This window comes from Balaenoptera acutorostrata, chromosome 17, assembly GCF_949987535.1.
Source record: "Balaenoptera acutorostrata chromosome 17, mBalAcu1.1, whole genome shotgun sequence".
Taxonomy (NCBI): domain Eukaryota; kingdom Metazoa; phylum Chordata; class Mammalia; order Artiodactyla; family Balaenopteridae; genus Balaenoptera; species Balaenoptera acutorostrata.
This window is the reverse complement of record NC_080080.1, coordinates 80,704,308-80,723,735: the sequence shown is the minus strand read 5'-3', so window position 1 is coordinate 80,723,735 and position 19,428 is coordinate 80,704,308. Positions and strand designations below refer to the sequence as shown.

Below are 19,428 nucleotides of genomic sequence, written 5' to 3'. Positions count from 1 at the left end.
AGCCCTTCCAAAAGAGTTTTCTATAATAGAAGAATATCGTTTTACTTCTTTACATCTGAGATGTGATTTTCATGAATAGGCCTGTTCTACTTGAATTGTATCCCTTACTCCTTACAGCTTCAGGCAGTATCATCTCATTTTTACAGATGAGGAAATTGAGATTGGATCGATGAATTTACCCGAAGTTATACAGCCAGGAAGTGGTGCACCAGGTTTTGTGCCCAAGACCCTCAAGTCCAAAGTTATTTTGCACTGGATCAGTCAGGGGACAGTCACAAAGTGGAAACCACACCAGTTATTTCAATGGAGAAAATTTACGTAACGTTCACTAGTTATCAAAAAAACGGAAAACTCAGAAAGGTGGACACTTCTTCCTGTCTCCTGGACTATGAAGGTGATGGTTGGAGCCCTGGGCACCATATTGGACCTTGAGGTAATCTTAAAGATAAGAACCACAGGACTCAGAACTTGAGGATAAAAAAGCAGAAAGAAATTTTGAGGATCTCAAATGACAGCAGAGTTTATGTGTGATAGAAATAGATGTTTATCTTGGACTTCCCTGGTGGCTCAGTGGTTAAGAATCTGCCTGCCAATGCAGGGGACACGGGTTCGACCCTGGTCTGGGAAGATCCCACATGCCGCGGAGCAGCTAAGCCCATGCGCCACAACTACTGAGCCTGCGCTCTAGAGCCCATGAGCTACAACTACTGAGCCTGTGCTCTAGAGCCTGCAAGCCACAACTACTGAGCCCACGTGCCACAACTACTGAGCCCACGCGCCTAGAGCCCGTGCTCCACAACGAAGAGCAGCCCCAACTCGCCGCAACTAGAGAAAGGCCACGCACAGCAACGAAGACCCAATAAATAAATAAAAATAAATAAATAAGAAAAAGAAATAGATGTTTATCTTAAGTCATGGTCATTTGGGGTTTCCTTTACATGTAACCAAGCACAATCCTAGCTACTTATGGATACAGGATTCCAGGAATATTTAATAAATTGCCTCAGATCATGCAGTGTATTAGGAGCAGAGCTAGGATTCAAATCTAAGATACGATCTTCCTTTGCGTCTCATAAAGTACTATGCGGTACTGAATAATAACACATAATATATTTATACCAATTCATATCAATTCATTAATGCAGTTCACTTTCAAAGCTCCACTGGCAAACTTAAATGGTACTTAAATGAAGTAGCAAAAACAGATCAAATATTAGGATCAAAGCAGGGTAAGACATTTGTTTTTTTCTTTAAAGTTTAAACAATCTATTATCCAGATCACTGATGGTTTAACATTTTTAAACCAGGACATCTGTTTTCATCTCAGCAATGAGCTTCACCGGTAACAAGCGTTCAGTGATGGGGTTCGTGGAAGAAGGCAGCTGTAGGAAGGTGCAGACATTCTGAGCTTTAGAGATACTGCTGCGAGTCCGGTCTGGAGCTGCTGGGGGCGCTCTGTGACCGCTGGGTCAGGGCGAGGCCGGCGGGGACCGGGTTGCTGCCCGCCTGCAGGAGAGGTTGCTGCGTGTGCGTCGCCAGGGCTTCAGGGCGCAGGCTTAGACAGGAAAACGCAACTAGAGGCAGAAAGCTTGCTCAGTCCCTTTCTCTGAATTCACCTGATCCCATGTCCTTTAGAGCTCTCGGCAGGATAGATTTTTACTGATTAGCCTTTATTTTACATTTTAAATCATAGAGTCTTAATCAATAATCTGGAAAGACCCCATGTTAGAAAATATAAATCTAAGCCAAAATGACCAAAAGAAAATTTGATTTCAACCTTCCTAGGTACATTCTCTTCTTTTTCATTTACATACTCAGTTTTAAGCCATCTTAGGGATTTGATGATGTCTTAATAAATTGATACAGTGAGTTAGTATAATTAACATAATTATGACATAATAAATGAAACTTTGTATTTTGTTTGACACTTATACCTTGGTGAGTTAGGTAATGATTAAAAATTATACCACTAGGGCCTCGATTTAATTAGTGTTCTTTGACTTGAAAGATACAGTTGCTAGGTAATAAAAATGCTGAATTGAGATCATTTAGTCATTTCAAAGAAAAGCACCCTTTCTTTAGACCCATAGGATATTATAAAGTCTCTAAAAGGAAAGCTGTTCAGAAAAGGCAAATTGGGTGAGAAATTTTAAATGCTAATGATTCAGTTCTTAGTTTCGGGCTACTTTAACCCAGTGAGGAGGTGCAGTAACACTGGGGCTGATTGTGGAGGCATCTGAAGCTGATGCAAGTGGAAATAAGGGAGAGGAGCATCGTGGGAAGCCACAGGAGGACGGATGTGGCTGGAAGGATGTACGGGCACCAGTCCCAGCAGCCCTGGGACTTTTGTCAGCATCAAACCGCCACACAGCCCCGGGGAGGGGTGTCAACTGCCTCTGGGCTTGGTGACCAAAGGGTAGACCTTCCAGCCTGCAGTACTTCTGAGAATAAAAGGAGTCTCTAAGTTTAATAAAATTGAACACCCGTTGGTTTTATTATAGCGGTAGACTGGTAAAATAATTACATTTCAAATAATGTTCAAATATAAATTTTCTAAAAAATAAAAGTAACATGTTTGCATACATTAAAGAAAAAATGTAAGCTACTTTATATTGATTATCTGATCATTAAAATAACATAAGCAAGATCATTATTCTTGGTATATATTCAAACACTTTAATCAATTTTTTTAGACATCTCTCTCTCTCTTTTTTTTTTTTTAAATACCATGGCACTGGTATTTTTCCTGGAAAATGTTTCACAATTTTGTTAAGTTTTTAAAAATAAAATTGCCTGCAGTTTTTTTCCAAATTGCATTTAGTGTTAAAGTTGAAATTACTGGTACTTCCCACTGAATTTTCTGTATGGACCATAATTTTTTTTTTTGGCGCAAAACAACATTTATTTTCTCACAGTTTCCGTGTGTCAGATATTCAGAAACAGCTCAGCTGGACAGATCTGGTTCAGTCTCTCAAGAAGCTGGAAAAATAGAGTTGCCATATGATCCAGCAATCCCACTCCCAGGCATATATCTGCAGAAAACTCTAATTTGAAAAGATACATGCACCCCAATGTTCATCGCAGCACTATTACAATAGCCAAGACATGGAAGCAACCTAAGTATCCATTGATAGATGAATGGATAAAGAAGAGGTGGTACATATATACAATGGAATATTACTCAGCCATAAAAAGAACAAAATAATGCCATTTGCAGGAGCATGGATGGACCTGGAGATGTAAGCCAGACAGAGAAAGACAAATATCATATGATACCGCTTACATGTGGAATCAAAAAAATGATACAAATGAACTTATTTACAATACAGAAATAGACTCACAGGCATAGAAAACCAGCTTATGGTTACCAAAGAGGAAAGCGGGGGAAGAGGGAGGGATAAATTCGTAGTTTGGGGAAAAAAAAAAAGAATTTGCCATCAAGATTCTTGGACCGTAATACTCTTAACTGAGAAAATTCTCTACAGGTGTTGAGCACTTAGTACCCGCAGAGTAAATTCTGCTTCATGGAAGACATTTAAGACGATAACCCAGAACGTTTTGGGTGCAGTGCAGCAGGACAGTGAAAGTGGTGGTCTGACTAAGTGGAGAAAACCAGGAGCAGCAAAGCCCTGGATCTGGCCGAGGTGTAGACACCATCCCCAGCGCGCCTGTACCCGCTGCAGTGTCGCTCAGGTCTAAAGGGAGGCCGCAGCTGTCAAAATGCACGAGTGTTTGTACACGTGCCCCATTGCTGAGCGCATACTGTGTAATCCTCAAGTGCCGGCCTGAGTCCTTGAGAGGGAGGTGTCAGTAGAATGCTTCTGGAAAGGCCGGGAAAGGACATGGGCTGTGGCCGAATCGCCCTCACATCGTTGGCCTCTGCTCACCGGGCAGGGGCCTCCCGTCCACCGAGAGCCACCGAATGCAGGGCTACAAACCCTTCCAGCTTATTTCAGTGCAGCTATTAGCACTACTTTGTTTAAAGATCAAAAAGAAATCCAGGAGAAGTGCCAAACTGGATGATTCTGTCAGGACACTGGGTGCGATTTAAGGCCGTCCTGGGGGCCCCAGGACAGGTGGCCACCACCCTTATGCTCTGGGTCAGTGATGTGTCCAGTAGAAATCTCACATCTGTAAAGAATGTCATCTTTACAGGTGACATTTTAGATGATATACTTTTAACCAGCAGCTTCAAAATATTCTAGCTGTCAAGGGAGTTGTCATGAAATGGTTGGTGAGCTGCCGCGTGTGCTTCTCCGGGGCTCTGGCTTTGGAAGCTGCCGTGTATTTGCAGCTAGAGCCGCTTTCTCCTGGGACCATCACTCTCCACGTGCTCAGCGGCCGCCTGTGCCTAGTGGTCCCTGTGTTGGACAACGCAGCTATAGATGACAAGCCACTCGTAGGTGGCAGAGAGGCTCCCACCTGGGTCTGGTGGCTCTGGCGCCCAGGGCCCCTCACTCTCCTCTGCAGAGGCCGCCCCGTCGCTCGGCCTCAGGGCTGCGGAGGGCCCCCTGTGAGATCCCTGCGCCCAGGTACTGCCCCAGGATGGGGGGCATTTCCCCTTTTCCTGTCACCCTCGGGTCCACGGCCCTGGCAACAAGCCACCGCTCAGCAACCCCCAGGCCTAAGGCTGCATGCAGACTGGCGTCCAGGTCCACCCCTGGAGAAGAGACCAGGGGAGAGAGGCGCAAGGCTGGGCGTGGGCGCAGGCATCTGGGGACGGAATTCTGAGCCCCTCGTACCTGGAGGAGGGGAGGGGACGCGGCAGGAGGGCCTGGGGGCAGGGTCCGGGGGGACCTGGGTCTAAGGGTGGACTGCATTTCATTCGTCTCCTTCATAAATGACTTGCTAAGTAAATACTTAGCCTCATGTAGGAACTCCGTTTCTGCAGACAGTTCCGGGCATGGCCTGAGATCGGTTCAATTCTACCGGTGTGTCCGCAGCTGCCCGCTTCTCTCCTACCATCCACCCTGCACTTGAGCAGCCCCAGGCCTGACCCACCTGCTTCACGGGCAGAAACTCGATTTCCTCCCCGCCGGGCAGTACCCCTGCTGGTCGCTCTGTGGGGTGCAGTCCCTCCCCTTCAGACTGTCCCCACCCAGGGTGCTGGGCTTGGTGGAGATGCGGCCGTCCCTGGTTGTCCCCGTGGACACGGTCCTCATGGGGTCCACGTGTCTGGTCACTTTTTGGGCGCAGGTGAGGCCTCCTGAGAGGACGGGGCCGGGGGAAGGGGGCGGCCCACAAGCCCCAGGGTCTCTCCGTTGCTTTCAGCATCTGCCACGTGGTACAGCGGGGGTGGGCCGCGTTCAGCGTACGTGCGGATTTCGGTATCTGGTATTAACTAAACCAGCACCACAAAATGAACAAGACACCAAAAAGATTCCTGCAAAGACATCATGACTTGAAGAGATAATAGCACCGAAATAAATACAAGCTAAAAATAACAAAACTGCGGAGCTGTCACTCTGACCCCTAAAACAAGCCCTTTATCAGTCACATGACAAGGCAAAAAACCAAAAAGCAACAAAAATCAGATCTGACGATAACCACACAAAATTGAGATTATCAATAAGAAAACTTTGAAAAATAGGTTTGTAAATGTAACAGTGAGCCTCAGCGCCGTACCTTGAGGAGCCCTAACAATAGTGCAGCGCATCCCGGAGATCAGAATATTTACCAGAGCAGAGACACAGCACTGCACCTTTGCACACGTGACGATAAAGACAGAAGCTCCCTCATAATCACCAGTATCTCTTGTTGGTTGTTAGAAAAAGAAAGTAAATCCCAGCAAAATAAACGATAATCTTCAATATTGGGTTTTCTAGACAAACACTGACATGCTTTCTGAACAGCCTTCCTGATGTTTGCCCGTTGTAATGACAAGACCACCCCTTGGAGCTCTGTGAGCTGGTCTAGTTTGTGAGAACCCCCATACTTTGGGTTTGTTAAAAAATCAGTGTTGTGACCACCTAGCTTCCTGCTGGGAATAATCCCTTTCTCCTGGCAAAGCAGCTCTGAACAGATGACCGTGGAGATTTTAAATGTGATGTCTGTATTCTTCGCCTTCAACAATACTCAATTCAAAACTTTACAAAAATTTATTGAGTTAGACGAAAAAGTGATTAGAAGCCGTTTTGTGAGTTTTTGTTTTTAACAGCAGAAGGCAAAAGCCACAGGATTTGGGGGAACCGCCAAAGCCCGCCGGAACACACCAGGAACACACCAGCTGAGGAAGCTGGTTATTGCCGGTTGAAGCCAGGGAGGGGGCTCACCAAGGGGAAGGGTGGCCGTCTCAGGAGAGGGTGCTGGAAGGAAACGACTGTGGGATTTGGGCTCCTGTTAGGTAATTTGGGAGGAAGGTTCAAACGAGAGGGTTCTGCTGAGGCTTGATGTTGTCAGGGAGCAGGGGCGATTCTACGACTGGGTGTCTTGCTACATCTTGCCCCATTTCTAGGACCGAAGCAGGGCTGAAGCCGGGGTCTTCGCAGGAGCCGCATTACCTGTCCTGGCCGGCAGAGGGGGATGTTTGGTCATTTGTGCCTGAACCGCTGGTGTTCTATCGGACAGAGTGGTCTTGCTTCTGTCCCCATGGGTCATGGTCGCAGAGTGCTTTGTCTGATGTCGGTGTCCTGTGAATGGTTCCACAGGAGGACACCCAGCCTGTCCGTGAGTGCCACGCGACTCCGACGTCAGGGCTGTGCTTCTGAGAGCTTCAGCAAGTGCTCCTAGGAGCTGGGGAGCTGCCCCAGGGCTTGGGCTCGGGGGCACCGTCATGGGATGCTGGGCGGACAATTTATTTTACAATAGAGTGCTTTTATATGTTTAATAAACAGTCTCAAAGCTATGAACTAATCTTTCATAAAAGTGCTTCAAATACTGCTTCTTTCTGCTGGTCAATTTGTCAAGGCATCTTGCGTTGTATCTTAATGAATACGACAGATAGAGCCTGAAACATAGTAACCCTGATTTTTGCATACAATTTATTTAATGTTTATTCCTATAAAAAATTCAACCAAAGTTTTGAAAATAAAACATATCCTCTTTTAATAATTTTACTTGGGTTTCTGGCATCTTTAATGCACTTGATTGTATTAGCTTGAACTTAAGAAAAAAATAAACTACTTTAATAAGGCACTTGATTTTATACTGTAGAAATAGAAAAGAAATGTGTATTTTGCCTAATCATTACTTTATTTTAGTAAAACTTTAAGCTCCTCGCTCAGGATACCCAGTGCTACACATTCAAGCAAACAAATAGAAAATCATCTCAGCAGTTAGAAGTCTCAAGACTTAGTTAAGTCTCACCCTCCTTTCTGGAAATGAAGGGGCATTTAGGGAAATTTGGTTTGTACCAGCTGTGCTGTCACAGACCGTCTCTTGGCCCATCCTGCCTCTCCAAGGGTAGGACGTTACAGACCAACATGAGAATCCTCTTCTGACAACTTCCCTAAAATGTTTATATCATTCTGCTCCTACAAGTATTCCTTTATACTATTTATCATTTAAAAAAGTAATTATTAAATATTTAACATATTCAAAAACACAGTAAAAAACATAACAGGAAACTATAACCTATATTTAACAGAGGTCAACATACTTTCCTAAGAAGACACCCTCAGACCTTTTCTTAGAGATTAATGGGTTTAGGGATGAGATTTTGTTGGCAGGAAGTGGGAAGAGAAGAATTCTATTGGATGCCAAGTGAATGGAGTGTGTTAGTCCAATTTAAGCACCATCAGCGATGTTTAAACATTTCCATCATATTTTCGCCCCATCGACGTGATCTTCCGGCATCAACTGCACATTGCAATGTAGTATCCAGGAGTCGGATTTGGGGTATCCAGCATATGAATAATTTTATAAAACATGGCTTACAAAGTGAAAACCATATTTTGTAAAAATAGTTCTGAAAGGGCAGATGCCTAAAGACATATTTCCAAAATGCATCTTTTTCATATTTGTCATTTTCTCTTTTCTTCCTGGGTTTCTGCTCTGTCTGTCCTCTGTCTTCTCCCCCTGCCCTCACACCGTCCTGGAAGGGCTTGGTTCTGAGGGACCCCATCTTCCTGTCAGAATCCCTTTCTCATTAAGGTCCATCCTAAGATTTAGGTCAGATATTGGGTTGTCTTATATTTTCCCTGAATTAAATATGATTCTGAAAAAAGTATATATACACATACCATTCGGTAATATATATGTGTGTGTATATATATATATATTTCTAAAAACTATAAGGTTACATCTCTAAATTAGAATTAAAAGAAAACAAATTGTAAAATTAGGTGCATTATTGTTGGTTATCACTCTTGTGTAATTGTATCATTACTATGTAAGATTTTGTACTTGACTGATATTTTTTACTGTCAGTATTGAGAATGCATTCACTTTGTATTCTGAATTAAAGGAATTAATTCTAACATACATGTTTATACTATGTAGATATATAGTTATATATAGATACACAGACCTTCCAGGGTTATGTATCTAAACGTTCCACTTTGGGAAAATGGAAACACCAGTTTGGCTCCTGCCAAATGGCTACATCCGGCCACAGTCATCAGTACTTTGAGAGCACTGAGTGTGTGGACCAAGCAAAATTAGGACGAGCACTTGTGTTTTCCTTGTGCCATGTTCCCGATGGTCCAGGAATGGACGGCCTTACCGTCACCCATTTCCTCAGGCCCCAGAGACAGACAGACCACCCAGGGTCCCTCTGCCCGTCTCGGGTCCCAGATTTGCAGTGTCTCCTCTCTCTGCGCCTCTTCTCACCTGCCTCTCCCCTTCCCCCGTTCTCCACGTGGCCGGGTATATCGTTTTCATAAAGCACGGCTCTGATCCCGATGCTGCTTGAGAAACAAGCGAGCAAGCAGGGGACACGACTTAATCCTGACGCCCTTGTGACCTTGAAGACTGGCCCCGGCTGGTCAACTGCATCATTTCAGGTCCTTTCAGCAGAGCCCCTGCACGTGTATCGTCCCATGGAAACTCTGTGCATTTCAAGTCTCTGTGCTTTTTGGGCTAACTTTTTAGCCCAGGGTGAAATGTCTTTTCTTCCGTTCTTTGCTCGTCACAGTGTGACATATTCTCCGAGCTCAATCAGCGGTCGCCACCTCTCCAGGTGGGATGAGTCGCCAGCTATTCTGTAGCCCCGTGGCCGAGTGTGTGGCCTCTCACAGCACGTGTGGAAGCGTGTGCCCTGCCTGGGTGTCCAGCCCCTCTCAGGACCCTGGTGTGACGAGTGCAGCACAGGCCGTGGGGCGGAGGGCTAACGCCAGGACTGCAGCCCTGCAGACTCCGCGTGCCCCGCTCCTTCCGTGCCCTGGGGGCAGTTGCGTTGCCTCGGGGGCCGCTGTAGTGATAAGAGGCCGTCTGCAGGTGCATTGCCCTCCATCCTCACCGGCCAGCCCACGACCTCTTTCAGGTTCTGTTCATCCTGTGTCTTTTCATCCCAGGAGGCCCAGCACAGACGCTGGCATCTGGTAAACTCTCAAATATTTATTGAATGTATGAAACAATATGTAAGCAGAGATTAAACAGAGGAATTGACAGAGATTACAATGAAAATATATATGATCTACTCTATTCACGTCAAGTATTAAACTCTAGCGGGCTGTGAAGTACAGCTAGAGTGGTGGGAAAATCTCATCTTGTCATTTTTTGTAATAACCTATTGTCAGTTTGACTTCTGATTAGGGAGACAAACCAAAAACACAAATTCTATTTCCTTGATTAACTTGTACAGAATAATTTCCAGGATGAACCAACTGGCTTCCATCCTCGAAATTCAGAATTTATAACTCAGAGGTCCTCAGTCATTGGAGATTTGGTTAAATACAAAATCAAACCTAATTCAGGCCATTAATCACAGAGCTCCTGATGTTCTATTCAGCTCTGATCTCTATATTCTTTTGAAGAAAACGGCAACAATTATAAGAGAGTTATTCCTGTTGGCTTGGAGATGCCAAGTTCTTTGGGATTTTACCCAGCTCTACATTTATTAAACCTTATTTTCCCACGTGTTAGGAACGAGGTGCTTTGGGAATTTGCACAGATTCGCTTGGGTCGCCTTGCATTCATTATCGGCACGAGTAGGCAGAGCTGTGAAGCAGGAGGAGAGGACCGATGTCGTTCCACCTGCCCAGTGTCTGTTCCTCCGCAGATCATGACACCCCCATCCACTCCATCCACACTGCCTAGGTCTCACTAGGACTCTAGCCAGCGTGTCCCCCAGCCTGTGCCATCAGCGGTGACCTGATGGGACAACGAGATGCCCTCCATCCGTCCATCCCAGACTCCGTCCCCAGATGTCCAGGTGCCCAAGCATCCTTGCCCCCAGGTCTCCAGAGCTGCCCGTGGTTCCCATCAGCCCAAAGCCCGGTTCTGCAGCTTGTCTTCCATCCTGGAAACCACCTGAGGGCCTGGAAGGAAGTCCCTTTTTCCCTGTTGCACAGAGTGGGCTCCTGTTGCTTATAACCAGAGAATCCTAGCTAACACATTTAAGAAAATTTGTATTAAAGGGAAAATATTTTAATCTCAGCATCATCTTAATCAATGTCAAGTGGCCGTCCTCCATCCACCATCATCAGGGATGATGGACCCTCCGTCACTGGGGACAGTCTGCCAGCTCCCCCAACCTGCCTTGACTTTCTCATCTGTAAAGCGATGATACTAAGACGACAAGATACCCTTTTATACAGACTTGCTGTGACAGCAAGTTTGTTTTTTTTTTTTAAGCGGAAATAAAACCTTTTCAAATCACAAAACATTCTATAAAGTAAGGCATTTTTATATACCTCTCACTTTTTCTTTTAACAGACATTTCTTTAAAAAAACAAACTGTTCCTACCGAAAAATCTACCCTGGGGATATTTTAGTGTTCATAGTGCATGTTTCAAAGAAGTAGTCAACTGTTCCTTAAAGTGTGCATCTGTGTATCTGAACATTGACTATGGGCTAAGATTGTGGTCTTAGGCTTTTCTAAGTCTTTTCCTTCACTTCGGTGTGGACAAAACCGGATTGGAAGGCCACACGGTCATGGCCGCACAGCACCTGTGTCACAGATGAGCCGTGTCCTTATTTCTAGGTGAAGAGAATGTACTTAGGAATCTGGTCTTCAATTCAAGGGAGATATTAGAGTTTACTGTGATTCACGTGGAGATGTTTGTTGCATGGTCTCTTTTAAATTATTCTCAGGAGTTAGGTCATTATGTTTCCTTTTTTGTTTTCTAGAACGGTTTGCATTGAGCCATTCTTCAAGATAGTGGACGAAAAACACCCTGGACCCACGCTCACCAGGCTTGGCAAAGGGTGAAGAAACCAGGAGAACGGAGAGAAATTCCACAGGTGGATGGCAAGATGCCACAGTCCTCCCCCGACTGGCGCCTGGCATCCCCTGCAGCTGGGACACGGGGACTCTTCTCTGGAGAAACCCGACAGCCTCAGGGAAAATGCCGAGACGAGGGGCCCAGAGGCCCCCAGCTCCCTGGCTGATTCGTCTTCAAGTCCTGCCCACTGAGAGGCGGCTCCCAGAGATTGGTTAGTGTCTTATTCTCAGTTATGAATTAACAGCCAACAATCGCCAGCAGTAAGTCATAAACTCAATGATTAAAGAAGGAAAAAGAAACAAAATAGGAAAAAAATGAACTCAGTTGGAAAATGATAATAAAGATATTAGAATGAAACAAAAAAACACACTATGCTTAAAACCCTTGGAGAGGACTTCCCTGGTGGCTCAGTGGTTGAGAGTCTGCCTGCTGATGCAGGGGACACGGGTTCGAGCCCTGGTCTGGGAGGATCCCACATGCCGCGGAGCAACTAGGCCCGTGCACCACAGCTACTGAGCCTGCGCTCTAGAGCCTGTGCTCCGCAACAAGAGAGGCCGCGACAGTGAGAGGCCCACGCACCGCGATGAAGAGTGGCCCCTGCTTGCCACAACTGGAGAAAGCCCTCGCACAGAAACGGAGACCCAACACAGCCATAAATAAATATAAAAATAAATAAAAAAAAAAAAACCAACCAAACAAAAAACCCTTGGAGTAATAAGAGATGACATTTTATTCAAGAAAAAAATATCGCAAGGCACAAAGAAGGAGAAAGAAAGAGCTCTGTACAATAGAATATGTGAGAATTGAAATTAAAACCTTGGCTGAAGATTTGGAAGATAGAGTAGAGAAGACCTACCAGGAGAAATGATAATAAAAGGGTAAAAAATGAAAAACGAAAGAGGAAAAATTAGAAAATAAAAAGAATAGTGTTTGTGTTCCAACGTATTTAAAAGAATTTCATTAAGAGAGAAAGAGTGGGAGAGAGAAAAAGATTTTTTTTTTTAAATGCAACTTTTTTTTTTTTTTTTCCAAAACTGAAGAACATTAGCTTCTGGTTTAAAGGCCTCTCCTCCCACTAACCTGATTCCCCACGACAAAGAGCAATAAAGCAAAGAGTCCAAATATACAGCAAGATTAAAATAGCTGCTTACAGCAAGTGCAGAAGATCAGCTTGCTCTGATGCTTCTGAAGATTGCTCTGGAATTGAGAAAGACAGTGGAGATGTAGCTACTAAATGTCAAAGGAAAATAGTTCTACCCAGTGATGGCAGAGAAAATGAAACCACAGAAATGCATCTCGGGGGGCTCTGAGGAGCTCTGGTTCTTTTTTTTTTAATTTATTGTTATTTTTTAATCTTTTTATACAGCAGGTTCTTATTAGTTATCCATTTTAACAGCTGATGAGAGTAGACTTGATCCAGGAATCAAAGAAGAAGTCATTTCCTGGTAGAGAAACTTCCAGACCTTTCAGAAGGGAGTCAAAGAAAATGCAGCGAGAAGTAAGGCCTGGGCCATTTTACGTCATGATACGGGTAAGGGCATAATAACTACTCTGCAGACTGTGGTTTCCTGGTTTTGAAAATGGGACCAGTCGTGACTTTCTCCGGGTGGTCGCGCAGATGTGCTGACACAGGACCGGGCTCAGAGCCCGCTGGGCACACAGAACTCACGTCAGACGTTCTCGGGGGCTCCCCGAGCCTCTGACACTTCCCCCATGCTCACCACTTTCCACATTTCATTGCCTTTTGGTAACACAGTAGTAAAAGCCGAAATACCAGTGCCTTTCTCTTTCCTGAGGCAGCAGAGAGAAAGGGGCCTGGAGAAATCAGGACAGTCCGGTGGCCGATCTCTAGAGGAAGGCAGTGGGGTGTCCTTGAGAAAGGCCATGTGCAGACAGGAGGGAGAAAGCTCAAATCTAGAAGGTCCAGCCAGAAGTGGCTTTAGGGGCCCACCTGGCAGGAGGCGCAGGTGTAATTTTCTGACTCAGAAATATCGACTGTCCGGCTGCAGACTCACCCTGGCACCCGCCTGCCTGTGCATTTCCCAAGTCCTCCCGTACCTGGTCCTGCGTGTTGGGCCTCAGGGCAGGGAGACAGCTCAGTGCCGTGTCTTCAGCTGCTGGAGCCGGGCGTCGCTAGCCTTTAACCCCCCAGAATCACACCTGGGCCCGTTACCTCCAAGTTCCCAGACTTCTGGCATGACGGGCTGGCATCTGAGGCCCACTGAGCTCTTTGGTCCTTTGAGCACTGTGCACCCTTGGCGGGGTGAAGAGTTGTGTGTGATCATGTTGGTGAACTATGGTCACGTATATTCAGCCTAACCCGTAACCGCAAGCAAGGCTCAACCTAAAGAGAAGGCGAGATGCACAGAAAATGTTCACGGTCTTTTTAATTGTCCGGGCTTTTCTTGTCTTTGAGTTCTCGCACTTACATTAGTGCTGGAAATGGTCCATCAAGTCATTCAGCAAATATCTGAGTATGAACTGTATGCCAGCTACTGCAAGGCAGGGCAGAGGCTATAAAGTCAGAGATGTCCCATCCCCCTGGGGCTTGCTGTCACATGTACAGAAGTAGCTTTGGGATTCCGCAGGTATGACCGCCCTGGAGTGAAGGAGGATAGTATCTCAACTACCGAGACACTCATAAATTATCTGGCAAGTTTTCTGATCTCAGACCCAGAGAGTCAGTGCTTTCCCAACCTTGTTTATTTTGTCTCCTTTAAAGTTCCGTTGGGGGGACTTCCCTGGCGGTCCAGTGGTTAAGAATCGTGCTTCCACTGCAGGGGTTGCAGGTTCGATCCCTGGTCAGGGAGCTAAGATCCCACGTGCCAGGCAGCGCAACCAGAGGAAAAAAAAAAGCTCCATTGGGATTGTTACACAGTAATCTATATTAATTTTGTGAGAAACAGCTAAGAAAATTTTCCTTGAAAAGCAACGCGTTTATGTTTATCACAAGTGGTGATGAGAAAATGGAGAGAAAAGTACTGCATTGGAATGGTCGCCACGTCTGACTTTCTGGGCTTTTCAGAATGAGCTCCAGAGTCTCTTAAAATCAAATAGTTGTTTTTCATTAGATATTCTTTTTATATTATTTATATATTGAAATGTGTCTCTTCTGTTTTGAACAGGAGAATAGATATCTCCACAGTCTTTAAGAAATACACGGCCAGGGCCATTGGGTCCTGGAAACACTGTGTGTTTTTCAGGTTGGAACAGCCGTGGATGGTGAATCGTCCTTGCCTCTGAGGTGAGCAAACAGTATTCAACTACTTAATCCTATTATCAAAGTGAGTTAACAAAATTCAATGTAAATAGCACCAGTTCAGAATTGCTAGTGCAGATCTGAATAATGAATGTGCAGATCTTCTGGTGTCTCTGGATGTAAGACGAATACCGTGGGTTTCAAAGTGTCTAACACCATGCTTTTCGGAAACTGATGACCCACGTCTGTGTGTTTGCACATGTGTGCATGCATGTGTGTGTGCATGGGAGTGTGTGTGCAGGTGCATGCGTGCACGTGTGTGATGTGTGTGTCCGTTCAGCATTAAATATATCCCTGACATTTGACTGGCTTTTACTTTTTCAGCTCTGTTGAAAGAATGCAAGTCCTTTTCCAATAGCCAGCTCCTCTGAGTTGACTAGTATTTAAACTTAGAATTTTCAGGAAGAAAATTGAAACGTAGATGTCCGTCGATCGGTATTGATTCTATGCCAACATCTTTTTAGTAAACACTTTATTGTTATTGAAAAATAGTATAATATGTAAAGACATGTTAGACATGCAGTGTTTGACTCTATAGAAAAAATGGGAGAGAATGAAAACTAATAGGTCAGAATGAGGTGGAATAATAATAGCTAGAATATAAAAAAGGAAGATCAGTAAATTTTATAGGAATTCAGAAATCACAATCAGAAATGCAACTTACAGAGAAACAAAATATTTGATCTAGAAAAAATCTGAGCAAAATCTATTTTCTATGTTATCATGAGATAGTCATAATTAACCTTGTTCCAAAATTATAAATGAGTCCACACTACTAAAAGGTGTTCTGACATTGAGAGCTCTTTTCTAGAGGAAATAAATATGCCTAATTTTCAATGTACTTAAAATAGAATCAAATTTTAAATGAAGTCAGCATATGACTTAGCACCAAGTTTTGGAAAAGTTTGATCATGTTGAACTAGCAGCATCAAATGAAATATTTTTTATTTTTAACTTAAAAATTAGAGCGTATATGAATAATATAAAAATCAGATGGCAACTAATTCAGATGGAGTTTTACCATTATCACTAACATTCACGGCATGAAGATGACCAAAAAAGTTTTTGCCAAGCACAGGATCAAAAGTCTGTAAACTGCTCTGTGGTGCTGATGTCAGTACTAGCAACCTTCATATATAAAAAAGTGGGAGCAAATCATGCATATAATTCACAGAGCATCTTTGGGATAGATGTTCTATTTTCCAAATCCAAATGACAATTTGCAAATGTAATTCCATTATCTAAAATACTTTGGATTCCTAATAACACTCTCCCCTGCTCAAGCTGCTTGGAAGGTTGGGACTCTTTCCCTTACGCCACAATGTGGAGTTTGCTGTTAACTTTGGGAAGGATTCTCTTGAATTCTACTACAGCAAAACTGTGGTTGAATTGTTAATTTCTTCTAGAAATGAATCTCTCAAGCTGAGTCTATGCGGTATTAAGTGAAAGGATTATTTGGAAATTGTCCAGTTTGGAGTGAAGAAAGAGATCATACCTGGATAATGGAAGTCTCAAGGTGAACATCTGGAGTCTGACAGTTTCCACAGTTGAAGTCAAGCCAACAGATTTCATGTCAGCCCAGAAACCTCTGTGCTTAGAAGTGGACTTGGCTGTCTCTCAGTGTTTAACATGTGTTCAGTTCCCCTTAAGCTGTCCCAGCCCTCGGAGCAGCCAGATGTTTCAGAATCTTGTAGAGAAAACCCAGCGAGTAACAGATCTTCCAGAGGCGGGAATCCTGCCGGGTCAGGGCTGACCCTGCACTTGGGGAGCCCAGGACAGTCCCCAGGAGGGGCAAGCGCCCCCTGCTGTGGGCCTGTCTCCTTACTGGGGTGCCCTTGACCTTGGTGGTCTGTCCCGTCCCCTCCCACCGCCACTCCCACCAGCAGGAGGCCTATTTAGCAGGTCTCAACGTTTTATCTGCCTTCGCTGTTTTCTAGCCCTAATTTAAGAATTGAAGCTTGCCCCTGTCCGTTAGCATTTTTGGGTTCTGTTTTCCTAAAATGCTTCTCCAGATGGCTGATCCATCAATCCTATTTGATGATTAGGTTTCCGCTGTTTTCCTGCTGCTTCATCTTCTTTCCTCTGGAAGAGCTCGATCTCGTTACCTCTCACCCATGGAGTTCACTGTCCGTCCTTCGGGAAAACGGTACCATCAGTGTCTTTGTGGCTTTGGATGCTCACAGCTCGAGATGGGGATGGAAATCCAGCCCACTCGGTGTCGTGAGCACGGTCCCCTTCCCCATGGCTGGCATCCTGGCTGTGACTCATCCCCACCCGTTATCCTAAACCCACCCACCCTTTTCTTCCTGCTGTCTCCTGTCTGGATATGAATCCCCATAGCCTCCAGGCTGGTCTCCACACTCAGATTCCACCCACCCCAGGACATTTGCTGCAATGCTAGCGGGAAAAACGAGCTTTCTAAAACTCATCCTGAGCATGTGATTCTTCTGCCTAAAATTCTTCAATGGCTTGCAACCGGGCAAATTCTAAAATCCTTCTCATGACATCTGAAACCTTTGAGAACTGAATTTCTGCCCGTGTGTCAGTTCCACACTAGAGCTGGCGGCCCCTGGGGACCTTCCTGCAGGGCCTGTGGGGTCTTCCTGCTTGGGGACCCCGGCCCTGTCACTGGGAGGCCTCCCATGACACCCCTGCTCTGTCCCTTTAGAGAACCTAACGTGAGATTTTTTTGCATCATGTACTGTAGTGGATTATTGTTTACTTGTCTGAATTTCCTGTTAGAGTCTAGACACGGAGCCCTATGGGAATGGACCATCTCTCTTTATATTGGATTTGTTTTTGCCTGTTTAACACATAGTAAATTCTCAAAACTTCTAGTGGATTAATAATACATTTGTGGGGGCTTCCCTGGTGGCGCAGTGGTTGAGAATCTGCCTGCCAATGCAGGGGACACGGGTTCGAGCCCTGGTCTGGGAAGATCCCACATGCCGCGGAGCAACTGGGCCCGTGAGCCACAACTACTGAGCCTGCGCGTCTGGAGCCTGTGCCCCGTGACGGGAGGGGCCGCGATAGAGAAAGGCCCGCGCACCGCGATGAAGAGCGGTCCCCGCACCGCGATGAAGAGTGGCCCCCGCTTGCCTCAACTAGAGAAAGCCCTCGCACATAAATGAAGACCCAACACAGCCATAAATAAAATAAATAAATAAAATTAAAAAAAAGAAAAAAGAAAATGCTCCCTATTTCACTTACAAAATTAATTTTAAAAAATAATACATTTGTGAAAATCTGAGGTCAAAGTATATTCCCAATATCCTTTCCTCGAGTAATATAATTATCAATCATCATTTGAGCCACTGCGTCATTTACCTGTCACATCTTTCAAGAAAATGGAGTGATCTATTGAGAAATCTACATCGTATCATTACAGTGAAGCTTAAACAGCAGGAATTACACAGCTCAGGATGGGCTGGAGGCTATGATTCTGTCTTGACTGTTGGGGAAAAGCACAGATGAAAAGGCAAAAAATAAAAACACACAAAAAATTACCTGCCATTGAGTGCTATAGCTTAGCTTAAAAACCTTTAAATATAGAAGCGTTCTTTTGTAGCTACCGTGCTTTTTCTACTGACTGTATCTCCTCTTCTCTTATCAAACAAGGATGGTATGAATATCCTGGTGAGGAGTATCTTGGCCTTGGGAGTCCATCAGGGCCATATTTAGAACTTGGCTCCTGCGAAGACCTGGAGTCTGCACACCCTCCCAGGCCAGCATTCTGTGCGGGCAGAGGAAGCCAGGTGCCTGATTGCACAGAGAGATGGGATGGGATCACTCAGTGTGACAGTCAGGGAAGATGTCACAGATTGCAAGTGCTTGCAGGGACTAGTCACAATCACACGATGGAAACGTGGCCTGCCATCTTCCCGCTAAACGGGGGTGATCTGCCAAGCAGGAGGCCAAGGTCACACGACAGCACCGCTCCTTTGCATGATCACCCCAGAGAAAGAAATGCCTGTGGTGTAACGTGGGTGGATACCGTTGTTTGAAAAAAAATTCCAAACTCTGTTCTTTACCTGATCAGCCAGCAAGCACAGGGAAATTGGAGTTTAACATCGCTCAGTGGATAATAAGCCTTTAAGTAATGACGTTTTTACAGTCTGTCCTCAAAGGAGCCCAATGCCAACTTTGTTGTAAGGCAGATGGTGGGGAAAAGGTGGATGTGAATCTGATCATTTAGCAGGCAAATTAATTTATGTGACAATAACCAGCCTCCAAATTGGGTTTATTGACTCATTACATTTTCTCCCTATGAAATTTAGTAAAATGCCAAACTCTACGTTTTAAAGGAGCTGAAGGTTATTTTCTCATTTTAAAAGGGGCACATTCAGCATTTGTTAGGATCTATATGAACAATATTCCCACAGCTTCAAGGTAGTTGGTGATTTTTCTGTAGTTTCCGGATAATTTGTTGGTAATAAAATTTTGGTCCCCTCAGCAAGCCTTAGTTAATCTTAAAAATAATCAATTATTTAATTGCCAGCTCACATTTTTTTAGGAGCCCAAGTAATTAAGAAAATAGATTCAGCAAAACTTCAAATTATCTTGATAAGTAAAAAAAAAAATAGGGCTTCCCTGGTGGCGCAGTGGTTGAGAATCTGCCTGCCAATGCAGGGAACACAGGTTCGAGCCCTGGTCTGGGAGGATCCCATATGCCGTGGAGCAACTAGGCCCGTGAGCCACAACTACTGAGCCTGCGCATCTGGAGCCTGTGCTCTGCAACAAGAGAGGCCGCAACAGTGAGAGGCCCGTGCACCGCGATGAAGAGTGGCCCCCACTCGCCGCAAGTAGAGAAAGCCCTCGCACAGAAACGAAGACCCAACACAGCCA

General features: G+C 44.9%; 1 long non-coding RNA gene across 2 annotated transcripts in view; it reads left to right on the top strand.

Moving 5' to 3' along the window:
• LOC103008781 (uncharacterized) overlaps window positions 1-17,449 on the top strand; it is a 28,923-nt gene extending 11,474 nt beyond the window's left edge. Inside the window, exons 3-6 of one of the 2 annotated variants that reach the window (XR_003622161.2) lie at window positions 11,230-12,855; window positions 14,450-14,568; window positions 15,990-16,099; window positions 16,629-17,449. This is a non-coding gene — a long non-coding RNA (uncharacterized LOC103008781). Of the gene's footprint in view, window positions 1-11,229; window positions 12,856-14,449; window positions 14,569-15,989 lie in introns of both variants that reach the window. The other variant, XR_449855.2, reaches the window with a different exon arrangement.
• Window positions 17,450-19,428: the final 1,979 nt, after the last annotated feature.